Here is a 15357-nt window from a genome sequence, read left to right as displayed (position 1 = left end):
TCCACTGAAAAAGCCAGCTAGAGTGGGACCCTACCAGCCCTGACCACCTTCCCACTTAGCTTTCCAAATCTCCATTCCCCTAGCTTGCTAGTGAGTTGTACTTTATTTCCTTTCCATTCTGTTATTTGGAGGAATTCAGAAGGTGAATTTTCATGAGGCTGCACAGAAAGAAGTTCAATCAGTCAAGCCAAGATGGACTTGAGAAATTCTAATTCGAGACAGTCTTGCATTCAAATGGGGCATGCGGGAGGAAAGTCACAGCCGAGTAAGGGCGGGCTGTGGGTGTGGTGGTGGCATCTGTGTGTGGGTCTTTGTGTCCGCGTAGGAGTGAGGATGTAAGCACATGTTCTGTCTGCTGCAGAAGGCATGTGTGGCTGCAGCGGTTCTGGCTACCACTGAGCGTTTTCATTGTCTGTCTGTCCATGTGTTCGTAGGTACACATGTGGCTTCTTGGTGGGTGTGCCTGTTGTGTCTGTGTATGGGTTTCTCTGCCTGTATGTGGGAGTGCTAAAGGAAGAGCTAACTTCTGAATAGCTTTTTCAGATTTCCATCCAGGGCCCCAAACTCCAAATGACAATGATGTCAGAAGCATAAAAGAAATTTTCTATGGATACCTTAAGAACTAGGAGGCATAGAAGGGCCAGAAAATAGAATTGACAATGTCTTATATCCCCTTTCTTCTTCTCTTGCCAGTCTTAAACGCGTCTACTCCCCATCTCTACCTCAACCCTTCTCTATCCTGGTGAATTATTGTTCACTCTGCCTGGGCATCATCAAATTGAATGTTCTGTGTTCCTTCTAAACAGGAGGAGAGGACAGTGAGGTCTGGAGAAGACTGGCAGGAGAAATGTCTAGACAGAGAGCACAGGAAGCCAATGTCTACCCTGCCATGTTGAATCATCACATCAACTGCATGCCAGGCACTGTGTTCTAACACAGTCACACCCCTTCCTCAATGTTCCCAAATGGCAGACTGACACACTAGAGGAGATTAAGGTAAATTAGCAGTTGGAATTATATCAGAACACGAAACAAATCAATCCATGGAAGCAGCTATGTGAATTGAGGAATATAAGTTCTACTTGGGCTGTATCAAAGTAAAATTTGCAAAATTTTTGGCTAAAATGAAAAGTTTATGAAAAAATAAAGAGAAAAATCTATGAAAAACCATCTAATGTGAAGCTCCTACCAGTATTCGAATGAGATGTTACCAACCTCCAAATATTTTAACTAATCTCTGCTTTGGCGTAGGACTCTTATACTTTAACATGAAAAACTCTTATTTTTACACTTTCTGACTTTTGGATAGCTAGAGAAGGTACACTTCAGAGAGAGGGAGAGAGAGAGAGAGAGAGAGAGAGAGAGAGAAGACAGAAGACAAAAGGCAGAAGAAGGAGGGCTTCAACATTCCTGGGAGATACTGATAGGTTTTTATTTTTCTGTTGAGTGACAGCAATACAATGAAGACAGCAATGAGATGCTTCCTCCTAAATTGGAAATAGGGGAAATAAGGCTTGCCATCTGTGGGAGTAAGTCTGGAGACTATCTGTAAATATGTTCCTGAAGTGTTTGGGAACACACAAAACTCCAGTTAAGGTCACCTGGGTGTAATTTCAAGCAGGCAGTTCTAGAATGTGATTTTAATTTAGTAATTGGAACCCAACTGTGTTGTACTTTCTATGGAGAAAGAGTTGAATGAACAGAAGACAGTTCAGTCTGGACAAATGGAAAAGGGCCCTACAGCTGGGCAGTCTGGAGATGGGGAACTGGGAGATGCAGATGCTCAGTCACTGCAGGGTGCCATGGGATAGTGATTCTTCACCCACAGCCCCGCCTCTAGCATACAGATGAAACTTTGCTTGAGATCATATGTATTTCCAATTGCTTTTATTCTCTGCTCACTACGTTACATTTTTATTATGAGCTATTCTGTTAATGAGAAGGTGGTATTATGGATGGGGAGATAGCATTATTCTAAACCCTGGAAGAAGAATCTCCTAAGATAAGTGGAGGATGAGGCAGTCAATTGGATTGATAATTTTCAATCTACCATGACTTTGAGTAGTTTGAGACAGGCCTCCCTGGATTGATGGCAATGCACAAACACTAGCAAGTCACATCCAGCACTGGGTCACCTGTGAGGACTATCAGTAGAGATGAAGCTGATTTTCCTCCAGAAAGTAGTTTGTTGCTAACTAGATTGAACATTTATTATTGCTGGGTCATTACTTAGAAATAATACACAGAGAATGGGATAAGGCTTATCAGTAAATACATACTTCAAATATTTCTTCTTCTTTGATGTGAAAAGGACTCTAGCTTGGGCTACCTCAGGCTATTTCTTTTCCCATTCTACAGCCATTGTCCTGAATTTGCTTGAATCATTTTTTTTTTAATTTTGTGATGGAGAACTGAGAGGAAAAAGTGGGCCTGGAGGAGTAAGAAGACAAGTGTGTAAAGGAGATTTGCTATGGTTTGTGTGAGACGCAGATTGAGGAGAGAAATAAGAAGAAGTCTTGAAGGACTATGTATCAACTTCTTACAGTTTGAGGAAACAAAAGTAAAATAGTTGTTATTCTGAAATTATTTTGGTTGGGTGGAATGGAATATATTTTATTAAGCTCAACATCTGTATGAATCAAAACAACTGAGATATAGCTTTAGGAAGATTCAACAGAAATTCTGTTGCTTATTCTAAATGACTTTCCGCGAAAGTTTGATCTTGGATATTTTGATTCATATGCGCAAGGAACCCACTCTCTGCTCTTAAGATGCCACATGTTAGACCAGACTATGCTCTGGTGCTCCAGGCCATATGTCCAGCTATGGATTGGTCATTTTCATTTGGATTTCCCTTCAGCATCTCTGACCCAAGTAAGCTCATCATTTTCAATATTGCTTCTCCTGGCTTGTTTCTTCTCTCAGTGAATGTACTATTTTGTGCCCAGATTTCTAAACCAAACCCATGGAGTCTATCTTGACTCTTCCCTCTCTGATATCAACCTCTCAATTTGTTTATTTTAATTCCTAACTATTTCTAAAATTTCCCCACTCATCTCCATCCCACTGCCATGACTTTGGATCAGACCAACATTAACTTTCACTTGGATGACTGAGATAGTCTCCCAGCTGATTTTCCTGTCTCCAGCCCTTCCCTGACCCAGACCTCTAGATGAAAATCATGCCACTATTCAGTTGTGTTGTTGTTTGGACTCTGCCTTCCCTATATAGTTCTCTTTAAATATTAATCTTGAGGTTTCTTCTTTGCTTTGTGTGTGTATCATACTGATCAAAATCTTAAGTTTTCCCAAGTATTGCATCTTAATGTCTAGTCTATGTAATTTTTACCAACATTTTTTTTTAAAGCAGAGAATCAACACCAGTTGCTCTCTTTTTTCCCCTGCAGAGACCTCTTTCATCTAGATTTTCATCTAGCTGTCATGACCTGGGGCTTCTTTTATATCTCTCCATATTGGATACACCATTTGCTGGATCCTATGGCTTCCTGGTTTTTTTTTTTTTTTTTTTTGTTTATTCCTGCAAGTGACAGCCTATAAAAAGATAAATGGAGGTACAATTTTGTAGTCTTCTCCTGTCTTAAATATATTTATTCTGTCCTTATGTTGATTGATAGCTTGGTTATAAAATTCTATGGTGAAGGCAGCCCGGGTGGCTCAGCAATTCAGCCCAGCCTTCGGCCCAGGGCGTATCCTGGAGACCTGGGATAGAGTCCCACATGGGGCTCCCTGCATGGAGCCTGCTTCTCCCTCTGCCTGTGGCTCTGCCTCTCTCTCTCTCTCTCTCTTTCTCTCCTATGTGTGTCTCTCATGAATGAATAAACAAAATCTTTTAAAAAATTCTGTGTTGAATTATTCACAATAGCCAAGATTTGGAGACAACTAAGTATTTATCAATGGATGAATGGATAAAGAAAATGTGGTATATGCAAAAAGCAGAATATTATTCAACAATGAGAAAGAAGGAAATCCTGCCTTTTGTGACAACTTGGGTGAGTCTGAGGGCATTTTCCAAAATGAATTAAGTTAGACAGAGAAAGACAAATACTTCATATCCTTCCTTACATGTGTAACCTAAAAAAAGCTGACCTCAGGGTACCTGATGGTTCGGTTGGTTGAGCGTCAGTCTCTTGGTTTTGGCTCAGGTCACAAACTCATGGGTCATGAGATTGAGCCCCGAATTGGGGCTATGCTCAGTGAGGAGTCTGCTTGAAGTTTCCTTTGCTTTGTCCCTCCACCTGCTTGCTCTCTATCTCTCAAAAATAAATTTTAAAAATCTTAAAAAAAAAAAAAAAAAGCTGAACTCATAGAAATAGACCAAATAGTGGTTGCCCGGGCTGAGGGGTGGGAGAAATAGGGAGATGTTTATCAAAAGGCACAAACTCCCAGCTATAAGATAAGTAAGTTCTGGGGGTCTAAAGTATAACAAGGTGACTATAATTAACAATAATGTATTATATACTTGAAAGTTTTTAAGAGAGACCTTAAAAATGTAATCAACACACACATACACACACACACACACACACACACACACACACAAAGGTAGTGATGTGAGGGGATGGAGGTGTTAACTAACCTTACTGTAGTAATCATTTTGCAATATATCTTTATCAAATCATGAAAAAACAAATAAAATAAATAAAATTCAAAGCTAAAACAAATTGATCCTTGAACTTGAAGATGCTGTTTTGTAGCACATGGTTTTACTGACAAGAAGTCTGCATTTGTCTCTGGAGGCTTTTCCACCCAGCTTTATTGAGATATAATTGACATACAACATTGTTAAATTGAGGGTGCACACAGCATCAATTTGAGACAGATAGACATTGCAAAATGAATGCCACCACAGCATTAGCTAACAAAGCCTCCAAGGCACAAATTCCCTGGATGCTTTAATGATCTACTCTTTTCATTTTTTTCATGTTTTCAGTAATTTTCCTAAGTGTGCTTCTTTTCTCATTTACATTACTTGGCATTTGGTGGAAACTTCCATTTCGGATTTGCCTTTCGGTTTGGAAAATTATTCTTGTTTTGTTTTTCTTTTTTTTAAAAATTTTTTTTAATTTTTATTTATTTATGATAGTCACACACACACAGAGAGAGAGAGAGGCAGAGACATAGGCAGAGGGAGAAGCAGGCTCCATGCACCGGCAGCCCGACGTGGGATTCGATCCCGGATCTCCAGGATCGCGCCCTGGGCCAAAGGCAGGCGCCAAACCGCTGCGCCACCCAGGGATCCCTTGTTTTGCTTTTCTGATTATTTCTCTTCTCTCTCTACTCTCTCATCTCAAAACTCTTAATAGTTAGATGTTCAGTCTTCTGGATTCATCTCTTAAGTCTCTTATCTTTTCTTGTGTTTTCCATTTTTCTTCCTTTTTACTCCAGGAGTAATGGAAGTTCCAGGAAGCAAACTAGACAGTATCTTTCTATCCTTCTATTGGAGTTTTATTCTGGAAATTTGATTTCTAACTCAACTTGATACTCTCTTACATCATATGTCAATGAAACTAGAGGCCCTGTTATGATCCTGGACTCCTTTCCAAACTGCTCCTGCTGTGCATTTTCTACTTGGCTCCCTCTGGCTCTCTTGGTTTCCTCTTCAATTTACAGTCCTGCTTTTCACCTTTGCTTTTGGCACAGGAAGTTCCTGAACAATATTTTGTAAGCCGCTATTAGACATCTCTTTAGACCTCATAGGGCCTTGGCACCATGGAGACTCCCATAAGCACTGCTACTATCAGGCCCATTACTGTTGGCTGATCACAGCATGAAAGAATCCCCTATATTATCACTCTACTGATTTTTGTGTTAAAGGGATTTCTTTTATAAGTGAAGAACCCTCTTGTAATCAAATCACCTCTCCTAAGTTTTCTTTTGCCACAGATACAAAATTTCTCCAATCAGGTTTGGTGAAATGATTGGGTATTTCTCTCACGTGAAGTACAAATAGTATGAAAAAGTAACTGAAAATTTCATGGCCACTTTCTTACTGACTCCAATTAACAATGTGTGGCCTACAGAGTAGGCAGTTAGTTGTCCACAATGCATTGAACTCTGTCAGACAGAGCAGGATCCTGTCTCTGAGCACAGGGTTGGGTGGCTTATTTTTATTCCAGGCTAGATCAAAGCTATTATAATGAAATTGATGATACTAGCTGCACTGAGAGAAAAGGGCTGCATTTTGTGTTAGAGATATATATTGTAGATGTGAAAATAGATTCAGGGAAGTCTAGCAAATATATAATTGTGTGTTCCTGCCTCTCTACCTCTCCATATACTCTATACTGCCCGATTTGACCTCCCTTTTTTTTGCCACTTCAAAGCATTAGCATTAGAGCATAGTGGTTAAGGGCCTGAGCCCCAAAGTCAGGCAACTATGGAATTGAATCCCTGCTCTGTCACTTAGTGACTTTGATTCACTTAGTGACTTGCTCTGTTGCTGTGACCTTAGAAAGGTGACCATAATCTACTAGATCTACTCTCCACCCTTCTCACCCCCCTTATTTTCTTCCCTACTAGTCTGATATTTGTGGATTTATCCACAGGACCCCTTGATATGGGGTTGGTTTTGGCTACACTTAAGTATGGGAAGAGAATGAGGCTGGGATATCTATTCCCCACTTCCTTGGGTTTCCCTTAGGCCAGCTGCATGCTTCTGCAAAAGGAGATCCTGTCAGGTGATCATCCCCATTAGCTCTCTTCCTGGCTTCTGGTAATCATTCCCTTCTGCTCCAGGTTTAAGGATGGCAATGGCCCTAACATTACCCACGTCAGGGTCCTGTGTTATCCTTTATGAATTCCTTATACCCTGCCTATACTTTGGCAGACAGCTCTTTTATTAAAACCTCCTCCAACTAGTCCATTTTTGAGTGCTCCGTCTGTTTCCTGCTGGGACCCACAAATATATCTGAGATTCAATTTATTTTTATGTAAAATCAGTATAGGAATATTATTTGCCCCATAGACTTGCTGTGAGGATTGAATGAGATATTAGACCTAAGGCATTATACATCATATACAGAAGGCAGTTGATAAATTTTAGCTATTACTATTGTAGCTATGTCATTCATTTAAAAATAAGATTAGAATTTACCTTCCGTTGATTACACTTCTATGTTCTGTTTTTCTAATATTTATGCATATTGTTTCTTACATTATCCTATGGTAAGAAATGTGTCTTTCTCACTTTTGTTTCTCTTGTTTCTCATGTTTTGTCCCTTTAGCTAACAAGTTTCTTAAAAGATAACTAGTAGGTAATGCCAAAGGATTATTTGTTAAATAAACAGGCCGAATCAGAAAGAATGAATACCTACCATTTGCATCAACGTGGATGAAACTGGACTGTATTACGCTGAGAGAAATAAGTCAATGGGAAAAAGACAATCATTATATGGTTTCACTCGTATGTGGAATATAAGAAATAGTGAAAGGGACTATAAGGGAAAGGAGGGAAACTGAGTGGGGAAAAATTAGAAAGGAAGACAAACCATGAGAGGCTCCTAACTCTGGGAAACAAACAAAAGGTTGCAGAAGGGGAGGAGGGCGGGGGAGGTAGGGTAGGGTAGGGTGATGAGCACTAAGGAGGACACTTGATGGGATGAGCACTGGGTGTTATACTATATATATTGGCAAATTGAATTTAAATATAGTATTTTTTAAAAAGTAGGCCAAAAGAGATTATGGTTCTAAATTAGCGAGAGTTCCTATTGCTAATGCAATGGTCATGGACAAAAAATAAAAATAAAAATAAATAAAAATGAGTGCCTACTGAGGGCAGGTATTCTGAAGCCTGCACACAGATTTCAGTTCATAGCTTAGTGAGTGAGTTAATGTATTCTCCATACCTGGAGATAAGAACAACAACAACAACAAAATCTCTTCACAAATAGAAGAAATCCAAACCTGCTTAGAATGGTGAAGTTCTGGCAGGAGTTAGCAGGGTGAATTGGTTGACCTTCACTTTCCTAATCTTTAATTCTATGATTGATCTTGACAGAAAGAGAAAGCAACAGAGAAGCTGCCCAGGAGCAGGCTTAGTCACTAGTACCTAATACCATCAAGTTTTAGTCTTTGTTCATCTAAATGCAGAGCATTGCTTTGTACAAGCAAGAGTTGAAAAACATCTCGGGAACAGATGTAAGAAAGCTCTCTTTCCTTTTTAGCAAAAAATGTGGTTACTGTAGGCCACCACTGTCAGAACTAGAGGACACCATGCTGGCTAACGGAAACCAGATGCTCTGGTAAAGGAAGCCATGGATAAATAGGAATTATTTTCAGCTGAATGACCTTCAATTATCTCCCTTAATGTTGAGCCCTGGTTTTCTGCCATAATCTTCCTTTGGGTACCTAGAGAAGAGAACAACAAAGGGGCTCCATTATAGAGTGATTTATGGAGGACATGCACAAGGGTCATCTGTGGCATGTGAGAAAGGGAGGGAAGAAAGACCCAGAGTGAGAGAAAGAGCATGTGCAAGAGATGGTGAATTAACTCAAGATCAAAAATAAAAACACAAGAAATATAGTTTTGTGGGTAGGGTCCTGGCTAAGAACCAGGAGTCCCTGGGTTCCAGTCCTTATTTTGGTACTGACTCATTGAAACATATGGGACCCATTCAAAATATATTTATTATGAATCCAATCTCTTAACCTCACTTTGCTAAGATTCCCCCACCACTGCAAAATGGGGTTAGTCTTTGTAGGTTTCTTAATTCCAGGGATGCTGTGAGACGGGATAGTAAGATGATCCACTTTCCTTCACATCAGCTCTAAAATCCTAGTGTTCTTTTCTTTATCTCCTGTGGTATCGTCAGCCTGTGGTTAAACATCTCAAAGATGCCAAGACTGAATGGGCATTCTCTTCTCTCCAACTGGAACTCATTCTTAACCAACTTCCCTTTACCAAACCACTTTTTTTTCATCTTACTAACCTTATTTTGATAACTATTACATGCCTTTTTAAAGAAAGGGAGGGGTGGTGTGGTAGCAGGAATTTTTTCACAGTAGGAAAACTGTTTATTGAAAATATAACCTTTTAGGGGAGATTTGTTTGTAAGACTCATTCCATCTCTTTCACTGGATTTTGCTAATATTTTTGTAACAGTTTCAACACCCACAGGAACATCTCCACCTGCATATCTATTGAACTCAAACTTCTCGTTGACAAAGTTAAATTCACCTTGTTTCTTTTTTCTTGGCTCTCTTCAGTTCTGTCTCCTTGTCTCTTTCCTTCCACTTAAAAGCAATTTCTCTTTTTTGGATCTATTTCTGTTAACAGATCCACAGTTTCTCTAGAAATCAGATATAGTAGAAACTCCTTCTTTCCCTTATTAAGTTTACTGATTCTGGTACAATAACCATCAAGAAATCAGATTTATTTTTAGGTCCTTGTTTGATGCCAAAGGCTGAGAGGAGCTCTGGGATGAATAACAAAGACCAGATCCCATCCGGTTTCACCTTCTCAACAAATATCTCTCTGTCAATATTCTCCTCTGACTCCTAGATAATAATTTCTTTAGGATTTCCTAAAAATACATAAACATGCTATTATTTCTTCCATCTTAGAAACTACCCCCTCAAACAGAAACAAAAGCAGAAACAAAGTCCACTTCAAACAAAAATAACTGTATTAGTTTCCTAGGGCTGCCTAACAAATGCCCCAGACTGGGTGGTTAAACAACAGAACTTTATTTTCTCATAATTCTGGAATCTAGAAGTCTAAGACCAGGAGTTAACAGGTTTGGTTTCCCCTGAGTTCTGTCTTCTTGGCTTGCAGATGGCTTTCTGCTCACTGTGCTCCTTCCATGTGTGCATATCCTTAGTGTCTCTGTGTCCCAATCTCTTCTGATAAGGACACTAGTTATGTTGGATTAGGACCCATTCTAGCAGCCTCATTTTAGATTAATTACCTCTTTAGGGGCCCTATCTCCAAGTACAGTCATTTTCTGAGATATTGGGGATTAGGTCTTCAATATACAAATTTTGGGTAAAACAAAATTCAGGCTATAACCCAAACTAACAACAAGAAGAAACACTAAGACCCTCTTTTTACCCCACTTCTCTCTCTTACTACCATCTCATTTCCCATTTCCCTTTACAGAAAAGCTTCTTGAAAGAGTTATATATGCTTGCTATGTCCAGCTTTCTCCTCTCATTTTTTCTTAACCCCACTCCATTCAGCTTTTTGCTTTCACCAGCCCACCAAATCCACTCTAGTCAGGGTCCCTAACAACCTTGGTAAAAATCCAATGATTACTCTCAGTGCTCATTTTGCCTGAAAAAGCAGCAGCCTCTGACACAATTGGTTGACTTCTTCCTTGATACAAAGTCTACGCATTTGGCTTCCAGAAAACCACCTCCCTCTGTTTTCCTCTTGCCTTCCTGGTTATGCTGTGTCAATCTCTTTTTCTGGTTCTTCTTCCTCTTCCAGCCCTGTTAATGTTGTAACAACTCAGATTCTCCTCTGTATTGACATTCAGTCCCTTGGTGAACTTCGAGTTTCATAATTTTAAACACCATCAATATACCAGACTTCCAAATTTATATCCCTAGCCTCTTGTACTGAATTTCAAATGTCTATGTATCATTTCCATATGTATATAATACATAGAAAATTGAATTCCTAATCACCCTCCCCAAACCTGCCCCATCTATAATCTTTTCACCTCAATTTTTGGCAGTTCTTTCTGATTGCTCAGATCAACAATATTGAGAAATTCTTGACTCATCTCTCATTCCATATTTCACTTACCATGAAATCCTGTTGGCTCTACTATCAAAATGTATTTAGAATCAAATCACTTCTCACTACCTCTGTTACCACTAATATGTGCCAAGACATGATCTTTTCTTACTTGGATTACTGTAATTGCCCCCCAAATAGTCTCTCTGAGTCCACATTTGACTCCCTAAAGTCTATTCTTGGTAAAGCAGCCAGAGTGATGCTTTGAAAATTCAAATCTGATCTTGTCAATCCTAGAGCTAGAATTCTCTAACGGCTCCACACATCACTCATTGGAAAGGCCAGTCTTTGCAGTGGCCTGAAGTTCCTTTATGATCTGCCCTCTCTTCCATCTTTGATTTCATCTTTCAATATTTCTCTCTCATTTGCTATTCTAGTCACATTGGTCTCACTTTTTCTAGCAGACAGCAAAACTTTCCTGCCTCAAGGCCTCTGAGCTAGCAGTTTCATCTGGAGCATTCTTCTCCCAGATACTCACATGGATAACTCACTCTTCTCACACAAGCCTTTGCTCAAGTTACACTTTTTCAATCAGGCCTGCCCAATGACCTTTTTAAAATTGCTTTCAATTTCCTCAAGCTCATCTCCACCCTCATGATCTCTCTGACTCCATTCTATTTTGTAATCTACTTAAACTATTCATAGAATTTGTCACCTTCTAATGTACTATATAATTTGCTCAATTATTATGTTTAATGTTTTCATCTACTATAATGTCAATTCCAGAAGGGTAGAATTTTTTTTTTTTATCTGTTCACAGACATATCCCAAGTCCTTAGACTAGGTCCTGGCAAATAGCAATTATGTGATAAACACATGCTAAATGAATAAATGAGTAATTAGAGGAAAAGTATCTTAGAGGAGGAGACCCTTTTAGCTGAGTTCATCCTATTACTATGTTCGTGTAAATAACTTGGTGGATCAAGAAAGACCCTCAGGGGCTCTTTCAGACCTAGAAAGACCACCATGAAGACAGACCTTTCTAGGAAAGGTTAGAATCACCTCAGTAACAAAGCCACATTTGTCTGAAGTCTCTTATCTGAGTAACTTTCACTGGAAGGGACCCCAGTCCTGAAGTCTGCCTCACATTCACTGATACTTTACTTTACTCACATCTTCCTCTCTCTGTCAGGAGACTCTATATGTGACTTAACTGTGAAAGACTTTGGTCATTTTGGTCTTGCCTGATGCTATAGTCCTAAAAGTGTATTTCCCCACCTCAGTTCTAATTCATATTGGCTTCCCATCCAAGTCTATGTTGACTCATTTTGCCCCACTGATAAAAACAGGCAGTGGTATTTGCCACATTTAATAGTATTACATTCTAGCAGTCATCTCCTTCTTGAAGATATTTGTTTAGTTCTATACTAATTCATAAAAACCAAATTTACCTCCCAACCCCAGGCTTCTTTACTCTTTGCATTGTTTTTAAACTTCTGAAAATATAGCTCTGATCTCATGAGATCTTGAATAGCTTTCAAAAGCTTTGAATAAATTCCAAATCCCTTCACTTCGTATTCAAGGCTATCTATAATCTATCCACAGTCCAGTTGATCAATCTCATTTCTCACCATGTCCCTGTGTATACTTTAAACTTAAGGCAAAACGGACCTCTTAATGCTCATTAAACAAATCTAGTAGATCTCTTGCTTCCATGACTTTCTCATGCTGTTAATTCTGATTGGAGTGTTCTTTATTCCTTTTCTACTCTTGAATTCCTTCTATCTCAGGCTGAGTTTAAATACCATCCCCTTCATAAAATTATAAAATTACTCAGAAGCATCCTTCAATTAAGAGATATATTCTTTCACTAAACTCCCAAAATACTTTATCTGAATCCCTCCTCCAGCAATGAGCACTTCTGCTGTTATATTTATACATGTTGTCATTCTTTTTTTTCTCTCTACCTGTCTTCCTACCAACACTGCCACTAAACTGTGAGTTCTCCCTCACCAGGCTGGATTTTGTCTTGGTGTCCTCCACATTTTTAAGCTCCATGCCTGGCACCTTAGAGGTGCACACTTATTAATCTGTTGAATAGATGTTGAATAGAAAGTTTCCAATTTTCTCTCTTGGGTTGTATACCTCCATATTGACTCTTTGTATCTCTTCACTCTTAGAACACCCTACTCTTCTGCCATCTACTTTATGTCCTTCTATGGTATGTTTTGGCTTTGATTTCACATTAGATCTCATGCTTTAAGCTATTCAATAAAGAATGTATGTAAATTAGCGAAGATTTCAAATTATTATTTTTTGTGTGAGATACACTCACCATATCAGTTCCTGTATCTTTTTTGCAGAAATACATATTCTGTTTAGAGCCCTTATCTTTGCATTGTGTGTTATACAGTTTCAAATTACATCCATATTTATTTTCTCATGCAACTGTGAAGGAAATAGAAATTCTTAAAGAATAGAATGTGTTTTGACTTTTTTGGAGATCAGAAATACTAAAAACCAAACATCATGAATGATCCAGGATGGTCCTATTTTCAAATATCCTCTTCTGGTTAAGAACATGTGTCCAAGTTTAGGCTTCAGATATTATGGTTGGTATGTTAAACATTTCCTATGCTTTGATCCTTTCTTGTTCTTAGGTACTTGGGATCCTGAGTGAGAGGAGGAGAGATTTTATATCACAAGAAAGAGTGAAACAAAATAGTAATTGGCTTTACTGGCATACATTCATTTTGGTAGCATCATCTTTCCATTCGAAAAAAGGTAACTGAGAATTGACTAACTGACTAGCATTTATTGAGCACCTCCCCTGTATTGGACATGAGCTAGATTAGAAAGACCTTGAGGGGAGGAAGAGGAACTGATTCATCTTTAGTATCACTTTCTGCAGTCCAACGTGGCCAAGTTTAATTCACTCATTAAGAAATGTATGAACCCTTTGCTATGTACCGGGCAGCATGCTAGACACTGAGTAAATGATGATGAATATGTCTGGTATCCAATTTCAAGGGACTTAAAATAAAGAAGGGAAAACAGACAAAAAAGAAAAATTATTCCAATATAGTTTGACAGGTTCCAGGCCAGACATTTCTTCAAGATGTAATGGAAGCACCTAGAATGGTTTCACTGTCCTTGGGAAGCTTTTCCTAGGTTTTAAAAAGGGTTAGTGGGAACTCAATTTGTGTTTGTTCAACAAAGGAATTACTATGCAAATGGAACCACAGTACAAGGCCAAATGTAGTAAAATGGCCAGTGAATGGGAGAGGCAGGGAGTGCTGAAGGAGTTTGCAGGGAAATTAATTTGGGATGGGTGGCTTATGGGGGCTAGGACTGAATGCCCAAGCCTAGTTCAACTGATGATCCCTCACATTTTATTGAGATTAAATTCTTGTTCTGACGTCCTGTAAGTACAAAGTCATAGGTCAGCTTATGCTGAAGAACATTCTGGTACCCACTTTAGAGTTAAAGCTGGGGTAGCCGCTTGGATTAATTTTGGGCTATGTGACATTTTGACCCTCTGAACAGAGATTATATTGACATCCTGTGCAGCTATGAACTTTCCCTTGCTACTCTTTGTGGGACTTTAGGAAATAAATCCTAAATGAGTGTGACAAGAAAGTATGTAAAATGATCTGCCTATGTTTATTAAAAGGTAGTGAAGTCTCTCTAACCAAAAGATGAGTTCTTTACATCTGGGAAAGAGAGAGTTGGATGCTATTCTGTGTCATCTATCATAAGCTTCTAGTTGCGGTCCAACAGTTGAATATTTATTACAAGCAATGATGGAAGAGGCAAGAGGAGCCCAGTTTGATTTTCCAGATCTAAGGCTGTGTTTTAAGCCGCCACTTAAAAAAATGCTTTGACTTAAACACTGAGCCAACTTGATTTGGAACTGTCACCACCAAGAGAGAAAATGTCTGGAATACTTGCAGTGTCATTTCTGGGTAGTCTGTCTTTTATGACTTGTCGTGCATTACTAAAGAGAGACAAGTGAATCCTGTGTAGGACTGGGGACTACATGAAACCATTAGTGCTGTCATAGCAGGCAGAAATAAGACCACCAGGCAGAACAGAAGACCACCCAACACAAAACATGAGCTCTCATTAGCAACATCATCCAGATTATGTGCTCTTGACATTTGCATTTCAGAATGTCGAGCCACCAAGCACGCTGTAGGATAATTATTGCTTTGTGATGATATTTAGCAACTCTCACAATGTGGACCACCAATTCTGGTTTCTTCTTTTTATTAGCACCATCTGAGAATGTCTGTGGTAGAGACATTGGTGAATTTTGTCTGTCCTGTGGCCAAAGGAATGAAAGGAAGAGCAACTTAGTTTGTTAATATGGAAGAGTTCAGCAACAAAAAGCCCATGACACATGTCTGAAAGAGGTTTCATTGAGGGCTTTTTAACTTTTTTTTTTTTTCAAACAAAGCATACCAGAATGTTTACTACTGCTTCTTAAAGTACACTCTATGTGCAAATAGCTTTGTGCTAATTTCAGAGCTTCGGTGGGATCTTTTATCCAACCAAGTTTTCTGGTCACTATTTTTATTTCAGTCAGACCCAGCTGTTTCTTGGTTTCAAAAAATAAACTGAAACAAACAAACAAACAAAAAAAAAATGCTTTTTTTT

At 38.9% G+C, this 15357-nt stretch overlaps 1 long non-coding RNA gene across 1 annotated transcript in view; it reads right to left on the bottom strand.

Moving 5' to 3' along the window:
• The window catches only part of LOC111096887, a 35296-nt gene that overhangs the window by 12801 nt on the left and 7138 nt on the right, over positions 1-15357 (bottom strand). The window contains exon 2 of the long non-coding RNA XR_005361652.1: positions 7334-7371. This is a non-coding gene — a long non-coding RNA (uncharacterized LOC111096887). The remainder of the gene's footprint in view (positions 1-7333; positions 7372-15357) is intronic.

This window comes from Canis lupus, chromosome 7 (assembly GCF_011100685.1).
Source record: "Canis lupus familiaris isolate Mischka breed German Shepherd chromosome 7, alternate assembly UU_Cfam_GSD_1.0, whole genome shotgun sequence".
Taxonomy (NCBI): domain Eukaryota; kingdom Metazoa; phylum Chordata; class Mammalia; order Carnivora; family Canidae; genus Canis; species Canis lupus.
This window is presented reverse-complemented; position numbering and strand designations above follow the sequence as displayed.